This window comes from Biomphalaria glabrata, chromosome 8, assembly GCF_947242115.1.
Source record: "Biomphalaria glabrata chromosome 8, xgBioGlab47.1, whole genome shotgun sequence".
Classification (NCBI taxonomy): domain Eukaryota; kingdom Metazoa; phylum Mollusca; class Gastropoda; family Planorbidae; genus Biomphalaria; species Biomphalaria glabrata.
In genome coordinates, this window is record NC_074718.1 from 10,584,503 (window position 1) to 10,607,109 (window position 22,607).

At 37.3% G+C, this 22,607-nt stretch overlaps 1 protein-coding gene and 1 long non-coding RNA gene across 4 annotated transcripts in view; one reads left to right on the forward strand and one right to left on the reverse strand.

Moving 5' to 3' along the window:
• The first annotated feature begins 5,495 nt into the window (after positions 1-5,495).
• The window catches only part of LOC106057733 (probable cytochrome P450 12a5, mitochondrial), a 70,761-nt gene continuing 53,649 nt past the window's right edge, over positions 5,496-22,607 (forward strand). The window contains exon 1 of one of the 3 annotated variants that reach the window (XM_056037711.1): positions 5,496-5,514. The gene's annotated coding sequence lies outside the window, so the exon portion shown is untranslated. Of the gene's footprint in view, positions 5,515-21,859; positions 22,049-22,607 lie in introns of those variants that run through there. The other 2 variants (XM_056037707.1, XM_056037705.1) reach the window with 2 other exon arrangements.
• LOC129927667 (uncharacterized) lies at positions 12,688-21,120 on the reverse strand. Its single transcript, XR_008779308.1, has 3 exons — positions 21,004-21,120; positions 14,197-14,352; positions 12,688-12,814 (listed from the first exon to the last, which is right to left on the reverse strand). It is a non-coding gene; the product is annotated as an uncharacterized LOC129927667 (long non-coding RNA).

Below are 22,607 nucleotides of genomic sequence, written 5' to 3' on the forward strand. Positions count from 1 at the left end.
TGTGTAAATTCAAACGAGTTCTAGTCTATATATAGGCCTAGTTATTCTATATCAAGATTCTAAATCTAGATCTAGTTCTACATCTAGATATAGAATTAGATCTACACTTAGATCTAGATCTAGACTTTCTAGACTAGACTTAGATCTAGTTCAAGACCTAGACTTCGATCTTGAATATAGATTTGAATCTAAAACTAGATATAGATCTAGCTAGATGACAAATAACATTAGAGATATTAATTTTATTTTGCGAGAGGAATGTCTGGTCCAAGTAGATCTAGACCTACTCCAAGTCTTGCAAGTCATTTCTGGATAGCTCACTACCTAACTAAAATAGGTCAAGAATTTTTTTTTTTCGCCAATGTATCTAATTTTGTAAGAAGAATAAATCTTATTTAGTTTCTCTGTATTACATGTAACATGTTATTAATTTTGAATGTATGGATGAGGTTAATAATTATTATTTTTTAAAATATAAGTGTACGCTAAATGAATATATGGAGATGCTGTGGCTGAGTGGTAAAGCACTTGGAACCAGAAATCCCGTGTGAAGACTCTAGGTAGACCACTTGGGGGGCCGATTTTGAGTTTGTGTCTCCACACAAACTGTCTTAGTAACCTTGTTTTTTTTTTAAATGTTTTTTTTTTTATTGTTAGTCTAAGAACATTACAGATTCAAACTAATTGATACACTTACGCATAATGTAAGCCTTTTTTAAAAAAAAAATTTAAAAAAATACTTTCTTGTTTTTTTCTCTGATGATGAGAACAAATTAACATTCATTGCCTTAAAGGGTTCATTGGCTGACCACTCTGACCCGTCTTTGATTGAAGCATCGATAAGCTGCCATTATCGGATTATGTGGCTGAATGTATCCAATCTCTTCGTTCACAAAGAAGTTTAATTCTAACTCACCAGGACAGCTCTTAAGACAGTGCAGACCGTGTGACCAGGACACCCCCCTGAGAGTCCTGAGATCCTCCAACAATTCCAAAAATATATTCTTTTTTTTTTAATGTGCATATTTAATATTTAACGAAAAAGAAAATTATTTTTAAATTTAAAAGTACTATATTTCTTTCCTCTAAGTTATAAGACCTGTTTTGAGATATATTTAGTAATTTAGTAAAATGTTCAAATATGAATATATAAGCTATAGGATCATTGCAGCTACAACCAAATTGTTCCTTAGAAAAAAAAATTACCTTCAGTCCCACGTCAAAAAAATGCGCACCACATCTTAGAAAAGCTGATTCAGGAGTTTAATTTTTAAGTGTAGTCTCGAAAATGAAATTGTCTTTGAACAAAAAAAATAAAAAAGAGGTTTATATTTAATTAATTAATTTTGTGGCTCCGCAATGTTGTTAACGCCGGAAGTGGTAATGGTTCTAAGCCCACCATTACCTATAGAATGCTTCAAATGGCACGCGTCTCAAACAGCCTCTGACAACCAGTCCACTCCCTGGCCTTCACGTGTGGTTCAGATACTGAGCCCGGCGGAACCGTTAACACAGACAGGAGAAGGGGCAAAGGCGAGCAACTGTTGCTTAAACCAGTAAGCTTTGGGCAGTAGGGGCTCGTTAGCCTTGGTTGGCTACCCATCTAGGAGAAGGAAAACTCTGAATCCAAAACTCCTTGTGGCTATACAAAAACGCGGAAAAGGCTTCGGGAGACAACCCTGAGTAAAAATCTGGAGCTGGTGACCCTTTGGCAGATTGCTGCACACTGAGCGACAGTCTGGCAGAGCCTGTGGCGCTACTTATCCCAAACTGTATCGGATATTCCGTTCCTTTGGTCTCATCAGCTGCGCTAGGAGGGGGGGGGGGTGAACTGCTAAGTGAGTGACATCGTTCCGACCATAGACAATGCCCAGGCTTTCATCTCGCTTCGAGATGATCCATAGTCGTTTTACGACTGAAGGAGGCCAATGAATTAATTTTGTATGAGGCTTCGTTTTCTTACACAATTATATTTACTCTTGCGAAATTCTGAACAAAAAGTGAAAATTTCGAATGAAAAATGTAATTGGCCTTAATTCTAAATAAAAGTGTATTTTAATCCATCCATCGTGAAAGTCATAGACCAAAACTTGTGATATACAATACAAAAATGCCAGATTCAGAAAAGTTTGGAAAAGGCGATTAAGAAAAAAAGTATTTTGGGCTAAAAACTCATCTCATTTGTTCTACTTAAACGCGTTTCTTATGAATTCTAAATTTTCCATAACAAATTGCCACAAATTCATGCCAGAACCTGAGGAAGTACATAAAACTGTTGCCGTATTTGACTTTCTTGTTTTAAAAGTCATATTTTCCGTGGGAAAGGGGAGGGGGAGTTACAATGTAAACGATTAATAAGATAGAGTTCTCTCTCCATTTATTTATTACTAATTATATTATTTGACATTAGCTGGGGAGAGCGCTTCTCGATACAATGAAGTAAACATAGCAAATGTAGCTTATATTAGTGACATTTTGTTTACATAAACTATATAATTTCTCCACGAAATTACACCTACACCCTCCCCCCTCAGAAGAAAGGACCTTTATCGGGGAATGGGGGTCACTGCATCTACCGTCCCTCCTACGGTCCAGCCTAGTAAAGATAACCCGACGTAATATAAAAATAATGTTAAATTTTTATTAGAATCGGTCAACATTCCATAGAAGAGGGAAGCGACAAAATACAAATGGATGAACATGTTAATAACTAGAATAGAATATATGGATCTTTGAGCAGCTTTGTTCACGAACTATGATTTCTGCTCATAAATTAAACTGCTTTCCCCCACCCGAACGGTTAATTGCTTGGAGTGGGGGGAGGTGATAGATGCCTTCTCATTGATTCCATCCCCCCCCCCCCAACTCTCCAGAAAAGTTGGGGGGTGACTTATGATACAAATTAGTAAATATAATTTACTTGTATATCCGTAACAAACATTAATAATTATGTACACAAATTGAGCGTTTGTGTATAAAATCAAGTTTCATCCCTTAATATAACATTATTTTTTTTTATCTAATTTAAGACCAGAAAAAAACAACTCAATTTTATCTGGTTCTAATGTTTAAAAAAAATCATAATACGTTACAATTTTTTAAAATAATTTTTATGTGCCGCAACTATTATGACTATTAGCATGCTCAGAGCGTTATGGTCCTGTCTTTACTTATGAACCAGTTGCGAGTGGTGGTACCTGGGAAAAGTTCTTCAGTGCTGCCTTTAGGCGCACAGTAAATACAACTCAGCTCAAGTCGGGTTTCGAACTCAAGCCCCAATGATAGGTAGCAAAGCCCCCATGATAGGTAGCAAAGCCCCCATGATAGGTAAACAAGCCCCCATGATCGATAGCCAAGCCTCCATGATATGTAGCCAAGCCCCCATGATAGGTAGCCAAGCCCCCTTTATAGGTAGCCAAGCCCCCTTGATAGATAGCCAAGCCCCCTTGATAGGTAGCCAAGCCCCCCCCAGATAGGTAGCCAAGCCCCTTGATAGGTAGCGAAGCCCCCTTGATAGGTAGCCAAGCCCCATGATTGGTAGCCAAGCCCCTTTGATAGGTGAGCAACACATCCCACAATTCTTGCTATTCTGAGCACACTCTGTATTCATGATTTCCAGCAATATTGATAGCTGATTGAATTCAAAAATTTAATGACGTAATCAGGCAACTGAGAGCAATAAGATGTTCTGGGGAGAAATAGGAAATCACCAGATTATATTCATCTGAACCACGAGGCCATTTTTTGTTTATTAAAAAAATCAATATTTGAGAATAAAGATAATAATCCCATTTTTATTTTGATTGACTAGACGATGTCAATATATTAACAGCGTAAGTGTGTCTTCGACACTAAATCAATGACATATCATCTCGAAGTGAGTATTTAGCTTACTTTCAATTTGATCATTTCATAAACAATATAACAAGATAAATATTTTTAAAATATTTGTTAAGAGGCAAAATACACTTGAAATGAAGCAACTTTAAATGCACTGTTATCGTATAATTACGGAAATACGGCTGTCTACGCCATGTTGGCTCTAGACCTAGATAGATTTGTAAGTCTCAAGCCAAATTTACATTTATTTATTTTTTTTTTTTTTTTTCTGAAAAAATAAAACTTCAAACTAGAGTTTTCCTCTTGTGGCCAAAGAGCTAGTAATTCTTTTGTAAGAAATATTTTTAAATAAAATTTCTAGAAAAATCGTTAGAGCAGTATTCGAGATCAACGTCCACCCTTCACGAAGGAGTGACTTGAATAGAAGCATTGTAAAAAGAGTTTTTAAAATAAACATTTATGAAAACTTTTTTTTAAGTGACAAAAGGTTGATTTGATTGTGTTATTTCTATAGCTCCTCCTTCGTGATCGAAGATGAGCACATTTCTCATATCTATGAACTCGAAGATGACTGTAAAGTCCAATTCTCGCTTTAGCTCTTTCTCTCCGTAATTATTTATCACATTCTGGTGGAATCAACGCTGGTATCGTCTGTTAGGAGAGAAAGAGTTAAGAAGCCGGCTGTATAAGTGGTATGGGTGGATTTGGTCAGTTGCAGATAGGCCTGCTTCTTCTCTCAGCTTTTTGTTGGTTCGACGCTCTTTCACACTTGGCCACTCTCCTTGCTTCGTATCTTGTGACTCCGACACTCACAGCTTCACGCCACGAGGAGCAATCGAGAGCTCGTGCTTCCCAGCCGTGAATATCAATATCTCACTCCTTGAAGGAGCTCTTAAGGGTGTCTTTATAGCGCTTGCATTGACCCCACTGGGAGCGCTTTCCTGCACACAACTCCCCGTACAGAAGCCGAACAAAATAATATTTACAACCATATGTCTCATTTATATATAATGTATTTCCCGTTCGATATAAAAAATTAATTAATAGTAACTTATCGACCAAATGGTTAGTTTTTAAATTGGTTAATTGGTTAATCTTGAAATAGATTAATGTCTTGTAAGGTACAATAATTAATTGTGTAAAGTTTCAACTTGATCCGAGATTGGTTGTGGGAGAAATAACGTGCTCAAAATGTGTACCAGACAGACCGACAGACAGACTGAGTTGATAAAAGCTTTGTACAAATATCGTGGTGTCTGAGAAATATGAAATTTAATATAGATATGCGATGTTTTAAATTAAATTGTAAACTTAGAATTTAATATTGACTTATTTTTCTTCATTCTATGGGAATGTCCTTCTTTCTGTCCTCCCTTTTGTATTTGGTTACCCCACCTACACTGGTATTGCTAACAAATTCAAAGACATACTCTCCAATATAAAACACACACACACACACACTTCAATACACGTACACTTAAATAGACGAATACCAATCTAGACATGTAGAAGTACACGCCAGAACACATACACTTCAGTTACACATGCACTCAAACAGACATACAAATCCTCTTGTTGTGAACGTGACGAGTTTTTCTGTTTCATATTCCAAAGTCAACAAACTCCTGGTAAACATGAAACAGAAGTTACATACAAGGGGACTAGACAATACAAGTAAGTGACTTTTAAAAGTGCTGTGTTTTGTGATTGAACTGGTTTCCTAGATATCCGCTCTGAATGTTTTTGTTTTTTATCAGCAACAAAGAAAGAGAAAGAGACAGAGAGAAAGAGAGAAGGAGGGAGAGAGAGAGAGAGGAGAGATGACTGGTAAAATTGAAAGAGAAGAGAGAGAGAGAGAGAGAGAGAGAAATTTCATACTGTTAAATGGTAAAGGGAAAAAGAGATAAGAAAAAGGAAAGAGAGAGCTTTCTCAATGCACTACGATCCTATCACTTGTCTGGACCAGTTGTGAAAGGGGGAGGGAAGAAGGGGGGTATCTTTGTGAATGTTTACATGATCGATTTTTAAATGCATACAAACATTTTCACTCAGGGCTCAAGAGTTCTTGATGGGACTAATTCAATTCATACCACCATATTTGTCAAGTACGATTTCTTTCCATTGTTCAAGATAGCAAACACAATAATTAATTGCCAATAGTTAATTAGCTAATTCGTTAATTTTTTTAAAAATTAATACTTGTGTTGTCAGGTAAAAGAGATAAGTGCAAAATTTCAGCTTAATCCGAGATTGGGTGTGGTAGAAATAACGTGTACAAACTTTTACCATAGAGACAGACAGACAGACAGACAAAGTGAGTTTGATATAAGCTTTGTAAAGTATAAGACAGTAAATCCTCATGTTTGCGTGGGACATAAAAAGAGAGAAATGTACAGACTAATTAAAAGCAGAGAGAAAGAAAGAGAGAGACACAGAGAGAGTCAGAGAGACACAGAGCGCCATAAAGATACTCAGATACATGCAGAGAGACAGAGAGACTCAGCGAGACAGTGAGAGATACGGAGACACCGTGAGAGAGACAGAGAGAGCTCAAATTCACACAAAAATTTAAATGACAAATTTTGTGTAAAAAGAAGGGGAGACTATCTCTGTTTGTGTGAATGTGTGTGTGTGTGTGAGAGAGAGAGAGAGACAGAGAGAGAGAAGCTCTGTTTGTTGATGTTTACAAACTCGGGCAGATGTCTAAGTGAGTTCATCGACCTCAAAGTCATGTCGAGGTTCTCTCCACTTAGTTCAGGGATAATAGTCTCGACTTTTACAACAATTACATAAAATAAATAGGTATATAGGTATATGTATAATACTTGTCTAACTGTGTACACTACAAAACAAATAATATAGAATACATAATTGCTATTCCAAAATTAAATTCAAATTTTAGATTTCCAGAAATGTATTTTTAAATTTATATCTTATTCCATTAATTGGAAACTTGTTTGTATTAATTAAGGCGTCAATAGTTTGCTCCACTAATGCCCCAAATATGGATTATTCTAATACTGCTTTAAAAAAGTACACACTTTTAACAAAGCTTATATAAACTGTCTGTCTGTCTGTGTGGTTCAAAAGTTTGTACACTTTGTTTCTCATACACCCAATGTCGGTTCCAGCTGAAATTTTGCACAATTATTTTTTATTCCAGACAAAACAAGAATCAAGAAAAGAAATTAACCAATTAGTTAATAAACTATATATATAATTAATATTTTGTTTGGTGTGTCAAACAAGGAGAAGAAATTGTACTTGACTGAAGTGGTGGTATAAGGTGAATTAGTCTCCTTTAAAGGTCGCCGCTTTAAAGTCAGTTTGAAACAAACAACGGATAACTAACTTTACGATCTTCTATTTTCACTAGCAGACGAGTTAGAATGTCGGCTTGAGGAGGTGTGAGCCATCAGTTCGAATTCATTTTGTTCCCCATTTTTTTTTTTTTTAGTTAATGCTTTAAAAAATTGATTACACTAAAATTCACACAGAAATCCCTTTCTAGTGGAATCAACGCTGGTATCGTCAGTCAGGAGAGAAAGAGTTAAAATAATCTTTTGTATCTAGCTACAAAGATCTCTTACTTTAGATATTTATTTTTTTAAAACATTAGTAAGCTTGTAATATTGTTTTTAATTAATTACTACACACATATTTATCAACGAAATTACGACTGACCACGCTGGACTACACGTGATACTACTCTCTTATTTCAGAAATAGTCTTCATAATTAGAATCACACTTTTTAAAAAAAAAAAGACTATCACTACACAAAAGAAAAACAAAACAAAACAAACAATGTTGATATAATCTCTATTTCACTCCATCACGTCTGACGAGATTAACTTACAGAAGTCTAGGGCGTTACCCTAACCAAGTCTTGTATGTAAACAATCTTTAAGTCGATTTCTGGTGACATTTTTAGTTCATAAAAAATAACTCCTGTTTCTTTCATTGTTCTTTTTTTCTTTCCACTTGAGTGTTTCATTGTGTTTGTGTTTCACTTTTCATGTATTTGTCTTATCATTAATATTGAATGTCCAAGTCGTCTATATACGTTCTTTATAGAAATGTAAGACGTTTGACCCATCGTGATGAAATCTGGTAAGAAATATTTATCTTCATATCTGTAGGCTGGATCATAGTTGAAAACCAACGCACTAAAAAAGTTAAGTAAAGTAAAGTTCCCCTTTCAGACCTTGTGATCTTTAGGGCAGATGATGTAAAGGTCATCTAATTATGTGGCCTACGGTTTACGAGGGTATTAAGTGGCCAGCACAACGACCAACCGCGTTTACTTTTCCCCAACTAATGTCAGGTACCCATTTGAGCTGTGTGGACCCAAAATTCGGAAATTAAAAATCCCAGTCTCCACCAGGATTCGAACCCGGGACCTTCGGTTCAGAAGCCAAGCACTTTACCGTTCGGCCACCGCGCCTCATTTTTAAAGATTCCCCCGGGTTAATGTAGATATGAGAACCTCTGAAGTAGGGAACTGAATAAAATGTGTTGAACTAAATTTATACATTAAAAAAGGTTTTATCTTTTAGAATAAAACTAGACTCAAATTGTGTATTTCGGTTACTCTGTTATATTCGTTGTATTTAGTTTTATTAGCAGTGTGTAAAGAATTGTGCAATATGATTCGAGGTTATATGAACCTGTGATATCATATGAGTTTAAACTGAGATTTTGATGAAAAATATGTAGGTAAGTGAAATATTATTTATAAAAAAAAAAACGGTTATTACAAAAACTTCTAAACTTCTGCCTTTTTTATGTTGAAGAGTTCAGACAAGTAGTCCTATATCTGAGATGAACTGCGCAATGATTTTCTAGATCAGGCAGCTCTTCATAGTTTTTTTTTTGTTTTTATATATAGTTCCTCCTTCGTGGTCAAAGATGAGCACATTTCTCATTTCCTATGGACTCGAAAATGACTGTAAAGTCCAATTTTCGCTTTAAAAAGCCGGCCACATATTTGGCAAACAGGCAGACAGGCCTGCTTCTTCTCTCAGCTTTTTGCTGGTTCGGCGCTCTTTCACCCTGGCCTTTCTTCCTGCTTCAAATCTTGAGACTGATGAGACTCACAGCTTCACGCCATGACGAGCGATCGAAAGCTAGTGCACCAGTCGTGAATGTCGATATCGCATTCCTTGCAGGAGCTCTTGAGAGTATTTTTATAGCGCTTGTATTATACAGGGTTGGGATGGGGTTAGGGCCAGTGTCTTGTTTGGGTCTTTTAATAGAGTATGCACTATGCAGCTTTGAAGGACATTGTCGGTATTCTCTGGTAACGTTCCATAAAAGTCAAATTCTACAGGTTCCAATTTTTAACTACTGGAACCTGTGTTGTGTCATTCTGTTTTGTCTGAGACGAAATATTATAAGATGGTCTGTTCAGGACAACTTGTAATTGACACAGTTTGTCTTGAACTTTCGTTAAGAGCTAGTCCAATTTTACAAATCTTATATGAACTCTGTCTGGTAAAATATGTGTACACATTATTTCTCGCACACCCATTCTGGGATCACGCTGAAACTTCGCTCAATTATTCATTGTCGTAAACAAGAAATGAATCAATTTAAAAAAAAAATAAATTAGACAATTAATTACTTGTAATTAATTATTTCGTTTTATACCAACAAAGGAAACTAATTCTTCTGTTTCCATAGCTATAGTAAAATTTGTTGGGTTTAGTCCCCTTAAATAATTGTTAACGCTATTTCTGCCTCACGCATTCTCCGATCAAGTTGATACTTTAAATAATTATCTATTGTACCTAACAAAATATGCATCAATAAACAAAAATACTCAATTTTTCAATTAATTATTGGTAAATAATTATTTTGTTTGATATCGTATAACTAATACATTATTGGTAGATATAGTTTAAGTTCTTCCCCTTTCGATAAGCTTTTTTTATTATTATTATTTCTTGCTGATAGAGAAAATTTTTCGAATTTTATTTTGACCAATATATATAATTTTTATCTTTTAAACAAGCCATTAAGTTTAAACAAAATTACGAGCAATTAGGGCAAGAAGTAATAGAGCAAACCATTTATTTGTCAGACCAAAGTTAATCAAGGATCACAATATTTAATTAGGTACCCTGCATTAAAAATATTCATTGCTAATATTTATACAATTAATAAAAGATTTTAAATGATGAGAAAAATAATGTATTTACTATTCCTCCAATAAGCTTGCGAACTCTTCATAAGTTAAAAAAGTTCACTGGGTGGAAACTGGACGAACTTTTAAAGGAAAAAAAACACACTCTAACAATGTTGCAATTTAACAGTTGATGCATTTCATTGAGAAAAAAATAGCTGCCTAGTTGGTCACACAATAAAACAAACTCTGATCTCAAAATTACATTTTTTTTTAAATATTATCATCTTAAAATTAAATTTGGCTTACGATTCTTCATTTTGAAAACTTCGAACACGCTTTTAGCGGAGATTTCCGCAATCGACTTAAATGTTTCTTTGTGTTCAGTAAAGATTTAAAAAAAAAAACTAGACGTAAATGAATAATTTACGCAAGTTCTTATAAAGAAATCATTAGCTGGACTTTAATGGACTTCAGTCACCAATCGTAAACAAACAACATTTAGCCACGTGATTATCAATCTCTAATATACAAATTACGTAATACACACAGGCTATCACGTGACAGTCTTTTTACGTTGTTTAATCAATATTATCATGTGGCTAAATGTTTGCTTACGCTTGTTGAATGAGGTCCGTTAAATAAACAAACAACATTTAGCCACGTGATTATCAATCTCTAATATACAAATTACGTAATACACACAGGCTATCACGTGACAGTCTTTTTACGTTGTTTAATCAATATTATCATGTGGCTAAATGTTTGCTTACGCTTGTTGAATGAGGTCCGTTAAGGAACTCACTTGAAAGACTCCTTGCAATAATAAAGCATTACAAGAAATAAATAAAACTAGTCAACCCGCGGCGTAGCATACGCCGTTATTTTGCAGGGTTGGCCTTAGGCCAATGCAACCTATGCGATCGCAGTGGGCCCCGCATTTTCAAAGGACTCACCCTAATTCTAGGTGTATAAATTATTAAATTTAACCATTTTATAACTTATAACAGAATTCCCACAGCCTCCTGATTTACCAGGAGCTCCTTGAAATCTCCTGAAAGTGCAAAAGTCTTGGAAATCTCCGGAAATTATTAAAATCTTTTGAAAACTAAAAAAAAAATCTCCTGAAATATATACTTAAAATAGTCATTTTGTAGTATCATTCAATATGGAAAACACCAATCCTACGCGCGATGGAAAAAAAAACGACATTATGCAATGCCCGTCATTGTGGAATCTAGTGAAAGAAGCTTGTCGCGCCTCAAACTAATGAACAATTACTTGAGGTCAACAATTCTCGTAGATAGATTGAAACATTTGTTTATTCTTGCTATTGAGCGCGATCTATGTAGGAAACAGTATTTTTATGATATACTGTATGGCTTCACTACACGCAAGGCTCGTAAAGTATTTCTGTGCGTAGAAAAGAATGAACGAAATGCAAAGATGAATTTTTTTTCTAATACAAACTCTTAAATTTCACTTATTATCCGTATCCCTACCCAAACTTGGCCCCGCGAAATCCATTTTGCATAGGGCCCCACAACGGTTGAGTCCGGCCCTGCTATTTAGTGACTTAAACTACATGGGGTAGAAATAAAAAAGAGTGATTTTTCAATGACATCTTGGTCACAACGGCTGCTATTTTGTGACTACTTGTTTTCCCTCCCTCTTTTTTTTTGGTAGGGTAACTCTAGTCCGTCCGACTAGCAGAAATAAAAGAGTGATCTTTCCTTTACCCTAACCCCAAACTCCTGACAATAAGAGAACTATATATATAGATGAGAAGTTATAGGCAGCCATCGAGCTTCACAACCAAGGACTTTGTTTAAAAGTAAAAACAACTTGATATTTTCTTGTTATGCATTTAATAGGCCTGGACTTCTGGTTTAAAGGAATGATGACCAAAATACGGCCCGCGGACCAAATCCGGCCCACAACGTGGTACCATCCGGCCAGCCTAAATGTCGGCTCCAAGTGTAAAATAACCCCTACCTTTCAAAAAAAAAATTTTTTTAAATGTATTTTCTACCTACTTTAGGACCTTTAATTTTTCTCTGATGGTTTGCGACAATGAGCTTTAACAAATGTGCGTTTATAAAATGGGACTCTGAATGTGGAATCTACCAGGAGAAATTAACGGTTTATTACTTTTGTGTGGAACATGATAAGAAGAGAACATATTTGATTTGTAATGAAAGTGTAGCTATTTTAAAAAAGAACACATTTAAACGGCATTATAAAATACATATTCCGGCGGGAGCCGCGAAGAAAAGATTGTTAAACGATGCCTAGAGATGGTTGGATTGATGGGAGTATTTACCAATAAGACAACAAAATGAGTCGGTTGTAAAGCTAGCTACTGTGTTCCTCATATTTTAATTACCGTAGAGAAATGCAGCCATTTACTAGCGCGTAAAAATAAAAAGGTTTAAATATCCCATAAATTAATGAAGTACTGGATCAACGGGTTTTTTATCAAATTGTTTAGTGTTAATTTCATGTTTGTACCTTTTCGTTCTTGTGGCCCGCGTCACGAGTGTCAGAAATTAAAATGGCCCGCGTGTTGATCTAGGTTGGGCGTCACTGAGTTAAAGATTAGCTTTCATTAAAATTCTCAAATATTTTATTTCAATCACCGTATACTTTGAGAATCTACGGTCGTATTCCGAAATAGATAAATATAATATTTGAAACACCATTGAATATAATCATGGTTTTCATCATAATAGGAGAATAGTGTGTCTGCCTCTTCTGTCACATCAAATGACTCGGGCATCATGACTTTCCAAGTCAACAACCTCTCCAGTGTATGCGTACAAGCCCAGGGCAAAGAAAACAACTTGAAGCTAGGAAAAAGAAAACAATTATCAGAGATCGGATTTTAATGAGTATGGTACTATACATTTTCAACGTGTGTTATATATACAAGTAAAATAAAACTGTAACTCAAGCTGGTTTATAAATGTTGAATAACCGACACATTTTTTTTAGTGAATTACTAGTTGTAATTCCTCACTATATATATATATATATATATATATATATATATATATATATATATATATATATATATATATATATATATATATATATATATGATATAGATAGATAATTGGCCTCCTTCAGTCGTAGAACGACCATGGTTCATCTCAGAGCACACTTCCTCATGTGACTGAGGACCCCTATTTTGGAGAGACACTCCCGTCCACAGATAACGCAGGTTAAGGTGGCTTTTGCTTCAGTGGTAGAGGAGCTGGTGTTTTTCGGATTGTACGTTTTTCTTCCTGAGCTGAGACCCATGTACTTTCACTGTCCATAGCTTTCTTGGTCACTGTCTCTCTCCATCTGTTGCGGTCTAGAGCTATGTCTTCCCAATTGTCAGTATTGATGTTCACTGATTTGAGGTCACGTTTTATTACATCTATGTAACGGAGGTGGGGGCCACCAGTTTTTCTTGTGCCAGTCGTGAGTTGTCCATAGAGAATGACTTTCGGGATGCGCTTGTTCTTCATCCGGCGAACAAGTCCAAGCCAGCGCAAACGGCGTTGTATGAGGGCTGTAAAGATGCTGGGAATACCTGGATCTTAAGGATCTTAGTATTGCACACTTTTTCTTTCCATGTGACATTCAAGATCCTACGGAGACATCTCAAATGGAGTGAGTTTAGTTTTCTCTCTTGCTTTGCGTAGGTGGTCTATGATTCACTGCCATACAGCAGTGTACTCATAACGCATGTCTTGTAGACTTCCATTTTGGTCACCGTAGTTAGCTTATGGTTTTCCCAAACTCTTGGCCTGAGTCTAGCGAAGATAGATAGATAGATAGATAGATAGATAGATAGATAGATAGATAGATAGATAGATAGATAGATAGATAGATAGATAGATAGATAGATAGATAAGATAGCAGATATTTATATAATATATTCGACAGTTCCCTTCACTACATTTTCAACTTCTTGTTCAACATCGTTTATTAGCGTCGACTTTGCTGGCCTCTCGCCCGTGTTAATTGGTTTGCTTATTTTAGAGTTACCTCCTATCAGACTTATCTACACAAGACACAGTAATATTGCAGGACAGAAAGGCAGACAGTCAGAAAATGAAGATAGATAGATAGATAGATAGATAGATAGATAGATAGATAGATAGATAGATAGATAGATAGATAGATAGATAGATAGATATTTTCGATGTGATCCTACTACATGCTAGGCACAACATATTACCCCAATCCAGCTGCAGAAGTCGCCGAAGTAGTACCTGGATACTAGTGTTGTAAATAATTTAGCTATAGTTGTCTACTTGTAAAGGTTTTATACTCTGTATTGTCTGCAAGCCACAGTGTAACATCATCGCACTGAGTTGTCTCCTTGTGAAGCATCCTTGAACAGAAAATATTGATATCTAACTGGAAATAACGTAAAACTTAAAATTTCGTATTAAATCCCTTTCAAGCTCCAATCTTCTGTTTAAAAAAACTTTGAATGCAATTAAACTTCATGTTCACACTTTTCTCGAGACCTTGACGAGCATATCACGTGACACAATCAAATTAAAAAAAAACTTAACATTTTAGATTGCTGTCGTTTAGCCGTATCAAAAGGCGATCTATGTCTCCACAAAGGAAAAAAAAATAGGACCAGTCCATATCAACATCTTATTTCTTTTGAGGTGATCGTTCCAGGCCCAAACTTTGCCATGAAATCCTTCTATTCAAAGATTACTTTTCGAATTTTCAGTAAATAATTACTGAACTTCTGTGGTCAATTATATCAAACATTCATCTATCCCTTTTTGTGCGAACGGTTGGGGCGCCACACTAATCTGTCAACAGTCTTCCTCCTTTCCTCTCTGTCTTTTGCCTTAAAAAAGAATCTTTTTCAATGATAGATACGTCTATTCGCTTTACTAGAGTATTCCAACTGGACAAATGGACAAACGAACAAAATGGTGTCGCCCATATTGCAGTTCCACCCTCTCGTCGCAGACGTCGGGGGCGAAGGAAATGCAAATGCATGACACCGTATGGAATCAGAGGCGCAGGATCTGCCCGAATGTAGCACACTGTGTTGCAAGCTGTTTGAGTCCCCAGGGTTGACTCCCAAAGTCCTTGCCGTTTGGGTTTGACGGCAAGACACAAAGGATTGGATTCAGAGTTTTTCCTTATGTAGTTGAGTAGCCTGCAATGGCTAACGAGTGGTACGAGTCCCATCTCCCCGACGTTGTTTGGTTGATACTATCTTTGCCCTGTCTGGAAGCAATAACCTTACCGCCTTGACTAATGTTATGAAGTATGTGTTTGTGTTTCCTAGGTGACGGTTAGGAGGGTATAAGCGATTGGATGGTGGATGTGCAGTGTAGAATGATGAACTATGAGCTGATATGTCCTAATATATGTTTTAGAACGGCAGACGATCTAGAGACGAAAGAGTTAAGACGAGCTTTTCTTGTTGTGACTTAGATTTTGTGAGAATATCAGTTTGTGTCATTAATATTAAGACTAAGACTAAGATTAAAACTGCTTTATTAATCCTTATGGAAATTTGTTGTGATTACAAGGACTCTTTTCTCATATAAAGACAACACAGCAAGAAACATACACATAAATACAACAGACACAACATAGAAAGTAAATTCTCTCTCTCTCTCTCTCTCTCTCTCTCTCTCTCTCTCTCTCTATATATATATATATATATATATATATATATATATATATATATATATATATATATATTAGATCTATATCTCATCTCAAGTTAAATCTGTGTTTTTAATTCGCTTTTACTCTGACATTATATATTATTGATCGTTCGTTGGCTTGTAGCTCTAAAATGCTAGTAGAATACAACTGAACCGATGTAGGCGCTATATATTTTATATACAAATAAACTTTAAGTAACTTGAACATTATTCTATTGTGATCGAAAATTCAATATAAGATTTATTACTATATATAGAGATTAAACTTGAGATGAGATAAATCTATTTTATTAATATTATGGGTGGTCGTATGATTATAAAACTACAACTTCCGGCAAAAAAACAAAACGTTACGGTACCTACTACTTATTGTCATAACCTTGCCATGCACACCACCATCCAAGCTAGTGCAGAAGGTGCGCACTGTTAGAGACTAGACTGAGAAGGTGCGCACTGTTAGAGACCAGACTGAGAAGGTGCGCACTGTTAGAGACTAGACTGAGAAGGTGCGCACTGTTAGAGACTAGACAGAGAAGGTGCGCACTGTTAGAGACTAGACTGAGAAGGTGCGCACTGTTAGAGACCAGACTGAGAAGGTGCGCACTGTTAGAGACTAGACTGAGAAGGTGCGCACTGTTAGAGACTAGACAGAGAAGGTGCGCACTGTTAGAGACTAGACTGAGAATGTGCGCACTGTTAGAGACTAGACAGAGAAGGTGCGCACTGTTAGAGACTAGACTGAGAAGGTGCGCACTGTTAGAGACTAGACTGAGAAGGTGCGCACTGTTAGAGACTAGCCTGAGAAGGTGCGCACTGTTAGAGACTAGACAGAGAAGGTGCGCAGTGTTAGAGACTCGGCTGAGAAGGTGCGCACTGTTAGAGACTAGACTAAAAAAGGTGCGCACTGTTAGAGACTAGACTGAGAAGGTGCGCAATGTTAGAGACTAGCCTGAGAAGGTGCGCACTGTTAGAGACTAGCCTGAGAAGGCGCGCACTGTTAGAGACTAGACTGAGAAGGTGCGCACTGTTAGAGACTAGACTGAGAAGGTGCGCACTGTTAGAGACTAGACTGAGAAGGTGCGCACTGTTAGAGGCTAGACAGAGAAGGTGCGCACTGTTAGAGACTAGACTGAGAAGGTGCGGACTGTTAGAGACTAGACTGAGAAGGTGCGCACTGTTAGAGACTAGACAGAAAAGGTGCGCACTGTTAGAGACTAGCCTGAGAAGGTGCTTACTGTTAGAGACTAGACAGAAAAGGTGCGCACTGTTAGAGACTAGCCTGAGAAGGTGCGCACTGTTAGAGACTAGACTGAGAAGGTGCGCACTGTTAGAGACTAGCCTGAGAAGGTGCACACTGTTAGAGACTAGACTGAGAAGGTGCGCACTGTTAGAGACTAGACTGAGAAGGTGCGCACTGTTAGAGACTAGCCTGAGAAGGCGCGCACTGTTAGAGACTAGACTGAGAAGGTGCGCACTGTTAGAGACTAGACTGAGAAGGTGCGCACTGTTAGAGACTAGACTGAGAAGGTGCGCACTGTTAGAGACTAGACTGAGAAGGTGCGCAGTGTTAGAGACTCGGCTGAGAAGGTGCGCACTGTTAGAGACTAGACTAAGAAAAGGTGCGCACTGTTAGAGACTAGACTGAGAAGGTGCGCACTGTTAGAGACTAGACAGAGAAGGTGCGCACTGTTAGAGACTAGCCTGAGAAGGTGCGCACTGTTAGAGACTAGACTGAGAAGGTGCGCACTGTTAGAGACTAGACTGAGAAGGTACGCACTGTTAGAGACTAGACTGAGAAGGTGCGCACTGTTAGAGGCTAGACAGAGAAGGTGTGCACTGTTAGAGACTAGACTGAGAAGGTGCGGACTGTTAGAGACTAGCATGAGAAGGTGCGCACTGTTAGAGACTAGACAGAAAAGGTGCGCACTGTTAGAGACTAGCCTGAGAAGGTGCGCACTGTTAGAGACTAGACAGAAAAGGTGCGCACTGTTAGAGACTAGCCTGAGAAGGTGCGCACTGTTAGAGACTAGACTGAGAAGGTGCGCACTGTTAGAGACTAGCCTGAGTAGGTGCGCAATGTTAGAGACTAGACTGAGAAGGTGCGCACTGTTAGAGACTAGACTGAGAAGGTGCGCACTGTTAGAGACTAGCCTGAGAAGGTGCGCACTGTTAGAGACTAGACTGAGAAGGTGCGCACTGTTAGAGACTAGACTGAGAAGGTGCGCACTGTTAGAGACTAGACTGAGAAGGTGCGCACTGTTAGAGACTAGCCTAAGAAGGATGTTGACATAAGGCAGAAGAGAATAAGCTCCGCCCAAGTCTAGAGTCGATATAAATAGACTGTGCTAATGGGCAGATGTGGTTTTATGTACATGTCGTGTCCCTGTAAATAAACATAGTTGCCTCGTTGAGTTGCCTCCCTTTGATCAATATGGTATTTAAAAAGAAACACCAACTATTCGTAGTAAAATAATGTTAGCTGAGTGTTGGTCAGCCTAACGGAGTTGCTCACCGGAACATTTTAAAGACAGTTTTAAAGACCAACTTAGGCGCCAGCTTGCTCTAACCTAGAAAGAAAGCACCTGATAGCAGGGGGGTTCGCAACGAGCAAGCTGGAGATTTCTTACAAAGGCCGTAGGATACACATGTCAGACTAAAAAGAAAATCCACTGCCGAGGACATATGCAGAAGGTGAAAAAAGAACCACCGGCGAACAACAGATATGTCTGCTCTGGTGTGGCAAAAATATGTAGGTCGCAGTTGGGACTGTGCTAAAATACATCTCTTATAAATCTTTTACCTCGAAGCCTTATCATTATAAGTTTTGCAGTTTTTTTAAAGTTATGTATTATAATTTTTTATATTTTCTTTTCAATGTAAAATTTAAATGTTTTTTGTTTTGTTTTTGTTTCGGTATGTTGACTTTTATCCTTCTTTTACAGTCTTCTTTCTTTCATAAAAAACATGCAGAAACAACCTTACCACACACACTTCCTGCTTTAAGTATCGATACTTGAAAGTAATGACTACTTTTTTTTCCCACTACGATACGACGACACTGAGTACATTAAGGACTCGCATTCTAATTGTATTTGTCGATTGCGTGCAGTGCTAAATTCCCATCCCCCCTCTCTTATCTGGTTATGTCGTGTTCCTCCCCCATCGCTCTCTCTCTCTTTCTTCCTCTCTCAATTTCTAATACACACACACCATGCACAATACACAAACACACATTAAAGCGTGACGTCAATAGCTGCACACGGCTCCAAATTCGTTTAAATAGTAGCAGGGGACGTTGACCTACATTAGCAGACGTCAAGTCATGTAACGATGTCAGTGAACCAAAACGGATTTTCGAGAGAGGTTCTCAAATCGAAAACAATGTAAAGTCGTATGTGTTGGACTGTTTCATCGTACCGTCCGGGTACATTACAGTTTAATCCTATAATATGTACAGTTTGTAAAATAAAAATAAAAATGTTTTATCGGGATTCGTGAAACTAACAGTGCCACAGTGTGTGTAACATGGAAGATGATAAAACTAAAAAAGAAACAGAAAATGAAATGTAGATTAGTCGACTGTTCAGGCCTCACTTTTGGCAGACGAAAGAAAACGTGAATTCTCCCACCCCCCTAGCCACTATGTTGTCTGACATAAATGCTTGGGGTGGGTGGGGGAGGAGAGCCCCTACCTCTGATTCACATGTTGGACGTGTTCCCATTTTCTGATCCTCCAGTACCCAAGTCTCAGCCTAGTTTGGGGAGGTGGAGACAAATCAAAGAAACGGTTTGTGATTAAATGACCGAACAGTGGAAGCAGACATGTCGGCATAGAGCCAATCCTTTTTCATTACCGGTGGTGGAGGTGATGAAATCCATTGAGACAAATGCCATGCTCTGTCTTTAACTTTTTCTCTCCTAACAGACGATACCAACGTTGATTCCACCTGAATGTGGTAAATAATTACGGAGAGAAAGAGTTAAACATTAATCGAAAATTCAACATAGTGCTAGCCATTAGATACACAGCCTGACACTAAGTAGTGTCTAAATGACCTAATGCTGTTTTAATCTATCCCATCACCTAGAGTTTTACAATCCTTGATTATTGTAAGCTAAAACATATGAAACGGTAAAGAAAATCATGTTTTCCTGCGTAAATCTAAACTTTCAATCCATGGGCCAGTTCGGGTGAAGGTTAACGTGAATGTCGTATGGCTATCGAAACGACCAATTGCCATTGCTTTCCCCAAATTACGTCAGGGATGTAGCCATTAGATATGAGTTGACCAGAGAACGTCCTGTGAATGTCACCCAGCCTTCACGTCTATGTCAATTCGTATCCCTCTTTTCTGATGCACACAAAAAAAACAAAAACAACAACAAAAAACAAACAACTATAAAAGTCTTGATTCATCAATTTACAAAACTGTAAAACATGAAGACATTGCATTTGTAAGGAGTATAAATAAGGTCAGAGATCTCTATCAAGCTCTTGGGACCTAATCTTCCAAGACATTAGCTAACGGAAATGTCCAAAAATTTCGTTAGCTTTTAACATTAAAAATAAGAAGATTATTTTTAAAATATTATTTCATGAACAAGAATTATTTTTTTTTTAGGATACCTCGGTTATTTTTTTGTTTGCTTGTGACATTGTCAGTCTGTTTACTCCCTAGAAATCCTTGGGGCTTCGGTCTCTTAGTTTTCTCCTACCTCTTTTGTGGGCACTAATGCGTTGCTTTTAAATTACAGATACTAGTTGTAATGGTTATTGAGCATTTCAAATTATGAAAGTAATAACTCCTGATCATTTGCATACTAATGACTTATTTATTGTTCTTCACTTAGCATTTTTTTTTCTCAGTAAATTATTCTTACTTTCTGGTGTATAACAAACGGATTTATTGTACTTTAATTTTGAACATTAGATTCCTTCACGACAATCTGTTGCTGATTGTCTTCCCTGTGATTCAAGACATGTCTCCGATACCCCGACGTGTGGATATGTCTGAGGTAAATAGAGGTGTTGACTTCATTTTAAGTGATTATGAGTTCTATATTTACAGTGTTTATTGTGTCTTTAATAGGTGTATACGTTTTAGCATAGTATTTTTCCGACTGAAACGAAATGATATATCAATACTCAATCAGCCATTTTTTTTCTCAAAGTAAGACTACAAGTCCATAAATATAACGAAATTCACTAAATGCTGTCATTAATAAATGTCTATTCTGTTATTTTTTATTTTTTTGTTTAAATTTATTTTTGTTTTAAAACCATTCTAGAATATATTATTAGAATTTAGAAAAAAAATTCTTGAATGTATTACCTCCCTTGCTTCATGATACAATATAGGTATACTAGACAACAGTGCTAATACTATTGGCGACTATATAGTATATTGCTCAAAGGTAAAGCTTCTGCCCGTAGAATTCCATACGATCGATACTCAGTTCATAAAGGCATAGTTAAAAAAAAAAACAACTATTAAGTTTTGTTTATTTTTGTAACTTAAGCGCCAGACAAAGGGGGGGGGGGGAGTATATCGACTTCCACGGTGCACTGTGCTCCGTTAATTGATTAACTTTCGCCTGCTTACGCTTCACTTATTTATGTGCATATACGTAATCTATACATTAGGCCAGCATCTGTGTCATTCGCCGAGTCAAACAGACAGTCCGTGTAGCTCGCTTGGCTGGTATCATACTGATATGTGAAAAAAATGAGATGCCGAAACTAATGACGTAATCATTTCTTGTTGCTGATTTATTGACGTAGTTTAGTGATTTCTTTGATTTTGGCTAGAGAGTAAGTTTATAACAAAGGCAGACAGCATACAATCTTCTTAACTAATTAGAAAGCGATTTCAAAGCTGTAATGTAAGCGCTAGGAATGTTTTATTTATTATATTTGAAGCGCTGATGGGATGGGGTGGGGTGCCTCTATGGATCGCCATCCCCCTTGTATCCTGTCGCCCTAGATCCATCGTATCCTTGTCATGAAAAAAAAAGGGAGGAGGTGTAGGCTAAAATAGTAAGCGTGTATTCTGGGAAGGGTAAGTGATATCACGTCATCCGAAGCCTTGTCATTTTACGACCATTCCATGTATTAGATCACATGGCATTTGAATACTTGAAATGTTATGCCTGAGAGAGCAAAACACACACACACACACTATCACACGATTACACACACACAGTGTGTGTGAAAGAAGGAGAGAGAGAGAGAGAGACACACGTGGGGTTGTCAGAAATGGTACTGGCTGTTAGTTGGTTGACTGCATGTTGACAGAGGACCATAGATCGAGTTGACATCAGAGCACAAATTGAGCTGACACAGGGATACCTGATCGGATATTTCTGCACACCAATAAAGTAAGATGATGTCATCTCATAGTATAAGTGTTAGTGTGGTGTCAGGTCTGTGTTTGTTTACAGCGCTTAATTGTTTAAATAGGAGAGTTTTAATTATTGTTTTATTTATAGATTCGCCATATCGTGTTATTAGCAGTGTGAATAGAGTTATGTATAGGGCTTTGCAGAAGTAGGGCCGAAGTTTGTCGTGAACCCCGGGTCACCTTTATTCTTGCACTAGCTAGGGACACACTCGATTTATATATGTAGATGTGTCCTATTTTAAGCCCATGGTTCACGAGGATGCAACTAATCTTGCACAATGTAAAATTTACTAACCCCTTGCTTTAATCACCAACACTTATCGATTAACTTAACAGTCTTTTACATAAGGCGAGCTTTAAGTCTCTAGGTTCCGAAGCCCATGTCTGCTACTTGGCCGTTACTTTGAGTCATTATTGATATATGGCAGTGTTTCCCAAACTGTGTTCCGCGGAACCCAAGTGTTCCACGAGGCCTGAATAGGTGTTCCACGTACTTCTGGAATAATCAACTTGTAGGTTACCACGTGGAGGCGGGG